Genomic DNA, 9,915 nt, shown 5'->3' on the forward strand with positions numbered 1-9,915 from the left:
AGAATGGTCCGGTGCTGAGAGCTTGATGCTCGGGAAGACTTTGCCGCACCTCGTAGGAGATGTGACCCTCATGAAAGACAGAGTCGAGCTGACTGAATGCCATTAGACTGAAAGATAGGAAGATTGGAATTAGACTTTGAAAAAAATACAAGAATTTTGAAAATTGCAGGCAGAATAAAAAGCTAGAAATTCGAAGTCCAGAGGAATGAAAGAATGGAAAATCTCCTGGAGTTTTGAAGAAAAGGTGGATAATTTGAAAAAAAAATCGTCCAGGGTTTTTGAGAAAAAGGAGATATTTTATAAAAGATGAAAAATGAGGTATTTTTGGAAAATTGTTTGGTATTTTAGAAAAATTGGGAAAAATATGAGAAAATAAGCCGAAAATGAATATCATACATTCAATTACAAACAATTATGCACATACAACAATCCCTAAGAAGCCAACTCTAAATGCATTGATTTTGAAAAAGCTTTAGGACCCTAATCCTGACTCTAGGCTCAGATCAACTGTGTCCAATCATGCTATGCCGATATACTCGAGTCGAGGCTCGATGTACGTGGCATAAAACTCATCTCCGGGTCTAGGCTTGTGTTTTCCCAACATCCTTGAGCGCCTGCCGATATACGTTGGACTATGGCCCTTGGTACGTGGCAGGGGGGCGTTAGCCCAAATAAGTGGCCCAGTTGTAAGGCTCTGTCCCGAACTATGGTTCTAGAAGAGAGCCCAGCAACGTGAAGACCGGGTAGACATAGGTGGGGTGGTTTTTGAAATATGATCACATGCAGACAAACAGAGGGCTCTAAGTCCTAAAGAGATAGAATTTTGAAATTTTTTAAAGAAGCAAATATTGTTTTCATACAAATCCTAGATTGAGGAGTGTTGTATTTCAGACCTAAGTCTAAGTAAGCATGAATAATTCTCCTCAATATGGTCCTACCAACCCATGCCTAGTCTACATGCAATCCATGTCAGCTGGATTCAAGCCTAGGCTCTTAGGTTCACATGATATCAAGAATTAAAGCTGACATTCCATAGAGCATAATTTGATAATTGAGCTAAGTCAATGCACATAATTGATCAGGCGAAGACAGGTCCCATCACGGTCGCCAAACCTGTTATCATCGCAAAATTTTTTCCCTCCCTTGCGAGAGAGAAAATGAATTTCGCGAGTCAAACTCGACCAAAGTTTTGAAAATGGTTTTGAAAATTAACTCGCCTCCGTTTTGAAAATTTGCGGGAAAATTCCATGGAATGGGATCCGCCTGTCGGTACGAGGTTCAACCGTTCCTGGCGCCTTTACCAGGGGTAATTGAACCAAGGATCAATTACGTGCTTTAACTTGACTCAAATATCTAAATTATGCTCTATTTTTCCTAGAATGCACAAAGAATCAGGCTTGTGCTATGAAATTTAGAAAATAATGCAAGTTTTGAAAGAATGATGTTTGCTTTGGAAAATTGAAATGCATTTAGAAAAGGACTGGAAAATGCTTGAAAATGGAATTCCTGGGGAAATCATTGAATTTTATTGGAAATCAGAAATTTGCATTGGAAAGTGATTTCTCAGGAAAATTTGAACTTTAGAAAATCGATTTTGAAATTTTGAATTGCTTTTATGAGAAAATGGATTTGAGAATTCTGAGAAAATCTAAGAAATTCATTGGAAAATGACTTTTGAAATGGAAAATGAATTCTCAAGAAAACTGGAAATATGAGAAAATAAATTTCTGAAAACTTGGGATTTTGAAATTTGAGAATTTGAAAACATAGGAAAATCTTAATTTGAACTTGGGAAATGCTTTGAAATGTCATTTGAAAACTTAGGATTTTGAGAAAATCAGATCCTGAGAAAGACTTGGAAATTCTTGAGAAAATTGAATTTTCTGAAATTGAAATTGGAAAATGAGTTTGAAAATAATGCAATTTGAATGATATGAATGAATGAATATGAATTTGAAAAGGGAATTTCATTGAGGAATTGGGAAATCCTTTTGAAACTTTGAGAAATGCAGTGCATTTTTGAAGTTAGCCTAAGAGTGTAGGCTGAATGTGGCTGATATAAAGATCATAAATCTTGGTTTTCTTCGTATTCTGACTATGGCCATAAATACGAATCCCACCGAGTTTATCAACTCCATAAAAGCTTGTGCACGTGCCATTCGTGTAAACCATAGTGAATTTGAAATAACTATGCATGAATCATACATTACATATTGAAATTTGCAGAAATTAAACTATATGCAATGCAGTCCTATTCTAAGCAGAAAATGTAACTCTTATTCCAAATATTACATTGTTTTTTACATTGAATTGAATAAAATAAATAAATGAAATAACTAAGTCTTCTTCTTGAATGTTCCTGCAAAACTAGAAAATAAAGTTAGCACAAAAATGTAGGTTTTTTCTGAATTTATCCGAAAATATGGGAAATTATCGAATATTATTCAGATATAAACCCAAATTCATACCCCCTTTGATATAAACATGATAAATAATGAATAAATTTCAAAAATAAACTTGAAAATTCGAAATTGGGGTCAAAATGACCAAAATACCCCTGATGACCTTGAAATCAGGGTTTTCTAAAAGAATTTTGTAAATTTTGGAAATTTGAAAATCAAATGAAATAAATCAAACATAATATGATGAAATATGATGATATGCATGAAATTTTGAAGAATTAGAAATTGAAATTTCGAAATTTAGGTCAAAATGACCAAAATACCCCCGATAACAAGACTATGACCTTGAAACCAGGGTTTTTTGAAATAAATTTTGCAAAATTGAAAAATATGAATTGCAAAGGAGATTTAAATTAACCCTAATATGATTCTACATGCTTATGTACATGATAAAAACCCTAAAATGGCGAAAATATCATAAAATATCAAATTTAACCTGATTTTCGCTTCTGAATTTAAAGATAAACTAACACATGGAGCAAATGAACTTGGAATTAAACCAAATTTGGCATGGACACCTAAAATAACCCTAGAAACATAATGGATCTCGAAAATTTATTTTTTTTGTATTTTTAAATATGGAAATTCAAATAAAAACCCTAAATTTTTTAACTTTTGCCTAAAATGTTGATTCTAAAGGGGATTTAAGATATCAAACTTCCATAACAATTTCCCAAATTTTATGGGGTGACAAAGAACAATAAGGCAAGGATTTTGGCCTTTTACACTTTCTGGTTTTGACCTATGGTTGGAGCTGTGACACTCCGGCAAGTCGGATCGGAATCCAGCGACTCTAGGATTTAGGGGAAACAGACAGGTTTCGGTAGAAAATGTGAGAAAAATAGTAAACAGATGGGAGAAAAGCTGATATTGTGGGAAAATGTCCCTGACAAACAGATAAAGATTTGATATTTTGACACCATTGGAATTCGGGTTATGGTTTGTAAAAGGTCATGCTGTTATCAGAGACCTAAATCTCTGAGATTTCTGGACATTGGAATCTGTTAGACAGAAAGGGAAAATCTGGGAAAAATAATGAAACAGATCCAACAATTCCCAAATTTTGGGAAATGACACGAAATTATGTTAGGAACAACTTTCATGTTGAAAGTTTGTGCAAATGAGCTACAAATTTGGCAGACTCGGTGCATTAGGGTCTGTCTATACCCTGACGAAAGAAAATCAAGATTTTCCCAGAGGTCTGAGAAATCCGATTTTTTACAGAGAGCAAAACTAACTGGAAAAACCTCAATATTTCCATATCATTAGTAGATTACATTTTAAATCTACTATGTTTTTTGGAGAACAATTTGAATATTCCACATGGGGCAATTTTATGGGTTTTGTCTGCTAAAGCAGAAATTGGAAGTTCAGAGAAACAGAAAACCCGGTTTAAGGTTTGATTTTTAAAATGAAGTTACATACATTAAATCAATCCGATTTTTTTGTTAGAAGATTGCAGACAAATATAGGCATTCATAACAAAAATTTTAGAATTTATTGACAAAAAAATCAAGCATAAAATAATAACTGGACTCCATGCATAAAATCAAAACCTATAGTTCTCTAGGTAAATACTAATGAGACCAATGAAACACGCATAAAGCAATAAAATAAAATAAATGTAATGCCTACAAATGTATAATCGACATGAAAATAAATAGAAAATGAAATAAAAGTTGAGAGGGTATGATGCTTATTTTGATATTGGCTACAAGTGAAATGGATCCGATCCATCCATCAGATGGATCCTCTCACCTAGATAGCCTTGACATAAAAAAAAAATCATAAACTTCATCAAACAAGTACTAACGATGCGAGGATCTTACCTTAGGTCGGTTGAGGCAAAAGACCAAAGAGGGTCTCCTTGAGAGTTTGGCTGCGGACAATGGAGAAATAACAACAATGGAGGTGTGAGCTCCTTTGGAATAAGCTTGATGCTTATTGCTGCACCGACTGAAGCAAGTGATCACCGGATTGAGTGATGGCTTGTGCTTGTTGGAGCTGATGTGCTGCACCAACGGATGGACTACAATCTGGGTGGTGCCGGTACCAAGGTAGCCAAGGAGCTGGAGGTTGGAGTCGATCCAGGTGGGTGGCTGCACTTAATGAAGGTGGCTGGAAATAATGTGGGCTGGTGCGCCGGCTGAAACTAAGGCTTGAGGAAGTGGCTGCCTTGGTGAATGAGGGCTGTGGTGCAGCTGCTGGACATGGAGGAGTTGGAGGTGGCTGAGGATGGCAGCTTGAAGATGGTGGCTGTGGCTTGCAGTGAAGGGTCTTGCTTGAACCGGCTGGGGAGATGGAACGGCTGCTGCTGGCTGGAAGTGGAGGCTATTGTTCTTGTTGTAGAGAGAATGGAAAAGGGTGCAGCCTCTTTGTCTGGTTGGAGGCTGCTTTGGAGATGGTGCTGGAGAAGGGAGACAAAGTGATGCTTGAGGATGCTGGGTGTCAACTTGGAGATCTCCAGCCTCTTATCTTGGTGTAGCTGGAGCTATGACATGACGTTGGAGACGTGGCAGCAGCTGTTGGAGAGGAGGCTATGGCATCACCAAGGCTGGAGGTGGCTGCTGTCAAAGGGGAAGCTGGCATTGTTGTGGCTGTAGCAGCCAAGGAGAGAAGAGAGGTAAAGGGAGAGAGAGAGAGAGAGAGAGAGAGAGAGAGAGAGAGAGAGAGACGTGAGATAGGTTCCCCCCAGCCGTTCTTTTTTTTTTTTTCTTTTTATCATAACTTAGGTTTTGATTAACTCAAAACCTAAGTTACTAATAATATTTCATGACGGAGTATACGCTGCAACCATTGCTTTTGGGGGAAATCCAAAGGGAGTAAGGAAGAAAGGGGAAAGAAGGAAGGGAAGGAAAAGGAAAGAAGAGGGGAAGAAGGAAAAGGAAAGAAAGGGGAAGAAAGGAGAGGGAAAGAAGAAGAAGGAGGGGCTGGAAAGACTATACGTGAATGGAGGGAGAGGAAAGAAAGGAGGAAAGAAAGAAAGAAAGAAAAAGAAAGAAAAAGGAAGAAAAAAGAAAGAAAAGAAATAAAGAAGAAAAGAAAAGAAAATAAAAAAAATATAAAAAAAGAAAATGGAGGAAGAAAGAAAGGAAATGGGCTGGAGGTTTGGGTGACCCCCTTGTGGGTCCCACCTTAGGAAGAATAAAATAATTTAAAAAAAAATTAAAATAAATAAAATAAAACAAACCAAAAAAATAAAGAAAAAGATAATTTTTTTTTTTATAAATTAAAACAAGAGAATGCAAATGGATGGGCCATCTCAGAGCGGGTCCAAATTTTGATTTTGAAATTCATTTTGACGATCAAAGGGGTAAAATAGTCTTTTCAGAAAGTTTCCAAACGAAACGAGTTATTTTTGGCAGTTTTTGAAACGAGCTCGGATTTTGAAGTTCAATACCTCGTTGCGAAGCAAATCCAATGTAGAATTTGAAAATTTGATTTTAAAAGAAATCCAGATTGTTTTTCTCGAGAAAATATTTCCAAATGAAACGAGCTATTTTTGGCAGTTTTTTAAACGAGCTCAGATTTTGAAGTTTAATAGCTCGTTGCGAAGCAAATCCAGTGTAGAATTTGAAAATTTGAGTTTGAAGTGAATCTAGATTGTTTTTCTCGAGAAAATATTTCCAAATTTAGAATCTCAAGGGTAAAATTGTCAATTTTGGAAACCCAGGGTTTGAAATTGATTTCTGAAAGCTTTTAAAACTCGATCTGGATTGAAATTTATAAAACTGGAGTTCTGGACTTCGAAAATGGAATGAAATGTGATGAAATGTTATGAAATGCTGAGAAATGATATGAAATAATGAGAAATGACATGCGAAATGCAGACCCTGAATGAAGAATTTTGGAAATTAGACGCCGATTGACACTTGTACCAGTTCAAAAGGTGTTAAAATTGATAACATTTGCAAAATGATTCAAGAATGGTTTTCGGGCTCTACCGGGCCAGAGTGACACTGAAAATTAGGGTTTGAGCTGGATTAAACTGAAATGAGCTGGATTGAACTGGGTTTTAGAGTGTCAGAACTCAAGTGAACTAACCAGACATTGACTCAACTGACTTTTTCGACTGAATTTTCAAGAAAAGCTGTCATTTTTAGAGAAATGGTACGGAATGGTCACTGAAGTGAAGTGAATTACGAATATGAGCTGGGTTTGAGCTATAACAAAGGTCAATAATACTGACATGAACTAAAATCAAAGCTCAAACACTAGCTCAATTGACTGAACTCAGCTCAATTCAAGCTGAAAGAGATGAAATGGACTAAAATGGGCTCATGAACACTTGGAAATGGTTTTTAACTGAAACTAGAGCACTTGAACTCCTGGTGAGCTCAGGTTAGACTCTGGGGAATATGACTGACTATGAATGACTGACTCGGAGACAATTGGCTTGGATTTGAGTGAGAAATGAGCTCATTTCTGAAGAAATGATCCCATCTTGGCAGGAATGGTCAGAAATGGAAATGGTTTGTTCATTGTGAGCTCAGATGAGCTTGAGATGACTGATATTCTAACTGTCTTGAACTGACCAATGAGCTTGGTTGACTCCGACTGACTGGGGTCCGGGATGACCTAGGGGTAAAATGATAATTTTCCTAATGAAAATGGGTAAAATGGTGATTTTCTGAAACTGACTCGGGGTTTGACTCCTACACTGACCTAACAGGGTTGGCACTACACGAGGAGGGTTGTTTGAGAATGGATGAGGAAAATTTGGGGTGTTTACAGGTGTATGCAAGGGCGACGCTCACTTGACCCTGAGCTGGTAGAGCCGATTGAGGACCCTGAGTCCCTTATTAGGAGAGCCCAGAGATCTGCAACCATGGCTGAGAATCAGCAGATTACTCGTCCTCTTAGGGAGTACTTCATGCCTAACACCTATACTCCCGCCTCCTGCATCACAAGACCTCATGTAGGAGCAAACCATTTTGAGATAAAGGCCAGAGTGATCCAGATGCTACCTTCATTTTATGGCCTTAGCAATGAAGACCCATATCGTCATCTCGATGAATTTCTAGAGATTTGCTCGACAGTGCGAATCAACAACTTTGGAGATGATGCGTGTAAACACCCCAAATTTTCACCCTCATCCAGTGTCATTACAGATCATTGCATGTCATTGCATGTATTCTGCATAGCATTGCATGTCATTGCATAGCATTGCATGTCATTGCATCTCATTTTCGAGATCCAACACTCCTATTTCAAAACATTCAATCCAGATTTGAATTTTAAAGCTTTATTTCAAAATCAATTTAAAAACCTGGGTTTTTATTCAATACTCTGTCATTTTCCAACCCCAGGACTTTATATTTCGAAATATTTTCTCAGAAAACAATCTGGATTCATTTCAATTTCAAATTTTAATCGATTTCAATTCACAGATGAGACCCATTGAGGTGGTGTCGCTTCTGAATTCCTCTATTCATCAAATTTCTCAAATCTTTGAAAGTTTCAGTCCGATCAGGACTCTGTCTCAGAGTCCTAACCCGGTCAGGAGTCTGGTTTTTAAGTCTGTTTTACTTCCATTTTCAGTCTTTTTCGATTATTTTCAAAATTTAGGTCATTTTACATAGTCCAGTTAGTTCAGGATTCTATTTTAGAGTTCGGTTGAGTTAGGAGTCTAACCCTGACTGTGTTTTTTGACTTATTTCATCATTTCTTGATAAAATCTTTTGAAAATTCTTTCATTTGGCTTTTAAAATCTAAAATCTCAGAGTCCTAAGAGTTCAACGCTCTAACCCGGAGTTCCAGTTCACTTGAGACCTTATTTTCAAAGATCTTGAATTTCAAATATCGATTTTAACCCCTTTTCAAAGTCATTTTCAGTGTTTATTTCAAAATTTCTAAAACTCGATGTGGGCCCACTCAGTTGGCACCATATCCAGAGGAATTCTAATTCAGTTAGAACCCTATGCCATTTCAAATATCCTAATTTTAAGATTACTTTTGAAAATCCTTTTGAAAACTCCTTCAATTTCAAGTTTTAAAATCGCTTTTTGTAAAAACTCAAGTAGGGCCCACTCGGGGTGGTGCCATATTCGAGTCAGTCAGGGCTAGACTAGGGTTAGTTGATGTCTTGGTTAGTGTTAGAGGTTTAGAAGAGTCAAAACCATTTTGAAAAACTCATTTTTAAAAGTTAGCTTTTAAAACTAGTGTTTTTAAAGGTTTTTAAAGGTGTTTTAAAAACCCAATGTAGAAAATGCCAAGTGGCATTACATTTGGGGATTTTTTAGGAGAGTCTAGGGGTTAATTAGGTATTAAATAGGATAATTTAGGCTAGGGGTAGGATAGTCTTTACACCCCAAAATCGCCCCCCTTAGAAGAGTCCAATTTTTTTTAAAAACATTTGATTTTTAACCTAAATTTTTTTATAAATAGAAAGCCATAGGGGGGTCGATTTTCCCAGCTTGCTTTCCTTTGGATTCTTGGAGCTTCTCTCTCCTCTCCAGCCCTTCCTCCATTGCTGCAACTCCAAGGTATGAATTCCTTTGCCTTTTTCATATTTTATTTAATGATTTTAATGTTTTAAACCTAGATCTAGGCTTAGATACCCCTCCTTATGGAAGATCAACCATGGTTTCACCTCAAGAACCATTAAGAATCAGCAAGAACAATCCAATAAGGTGATCTAACCCTGTTTTGGGTGATTTACAGGGATTTTAATCCATTAGAATTGATTTTAATATGATTCTTTACATTATTAACCAATAAAATATATGATTTACCCTTTTTAATGGGTTAAATCTATGTTTTAAAGGTGATATCAAATTCCAGCCATTGATTCCCTATTTTTATTTTATTTTCATGGTTTATTCATGTTTGTTTTACGTTCTATAGCATAGAAATAAGTTTTATTTACTGTTTTATGGTTTATTTTATTTATTTACATTAGTTAATGCATGGTTTTTCAAGTTTCTTAAATTTCTGTGTGTTTTAGGTTTAGAACAGTAAAGATAATGTTATTTCGGATTGACGTTCTTATTGTTTATTTATGATTTTTTTATATGTGATGAAAGAATGAGTTATTGAGCTACTGTAGAAAAATCAGAGGTTTTGGACCTCGGGATTCTTGTCAAAAAAATCAGACATCAAATCGGGTTTTTAAAGCTTTAAAATCATGGTTAAAATCAAGAAGGTAACTTGCTGTGATGATATTTCTCTCATCTTATATTCGATTTTAAATATGTAAAATGCTATGGATTCACATTGAGTAGATCTGTCTGCTGTGAAATTTTCGGATTTTTTGATCACTGTTTAGTATTTTTCCCCTTTTAGAGAATCTATTTTTAAATTTAAAACTCGTTAGGGTTTACCAAAACCCTAATCAGACTTGTGTTAGTCATAAATCCCAAACCACAGATCCGATTCATGATCTGTAAAAAGTGAGTATTGTTATTTTTATGTCTACTGTTCACCACTAAAATTTAAGAGATTTTGGTTTAGT

The sequence above is a fragment of the Nuphar pumila genome, chromosome 4, assembly GCF_984573655.1.
Source record: "Nuphar pumila chromosome 4, dmNupPumi1.hap1.1, whole genome shotgun sequence".
NCBI classification, from domain to species: domain Eukaryota; kingdom Viridiplantae; phylum Streptophyta; class Magnoliopsida; order Nymphaeales; family Nymphaeaceae; genus Nuphar; species Nuphar pumila.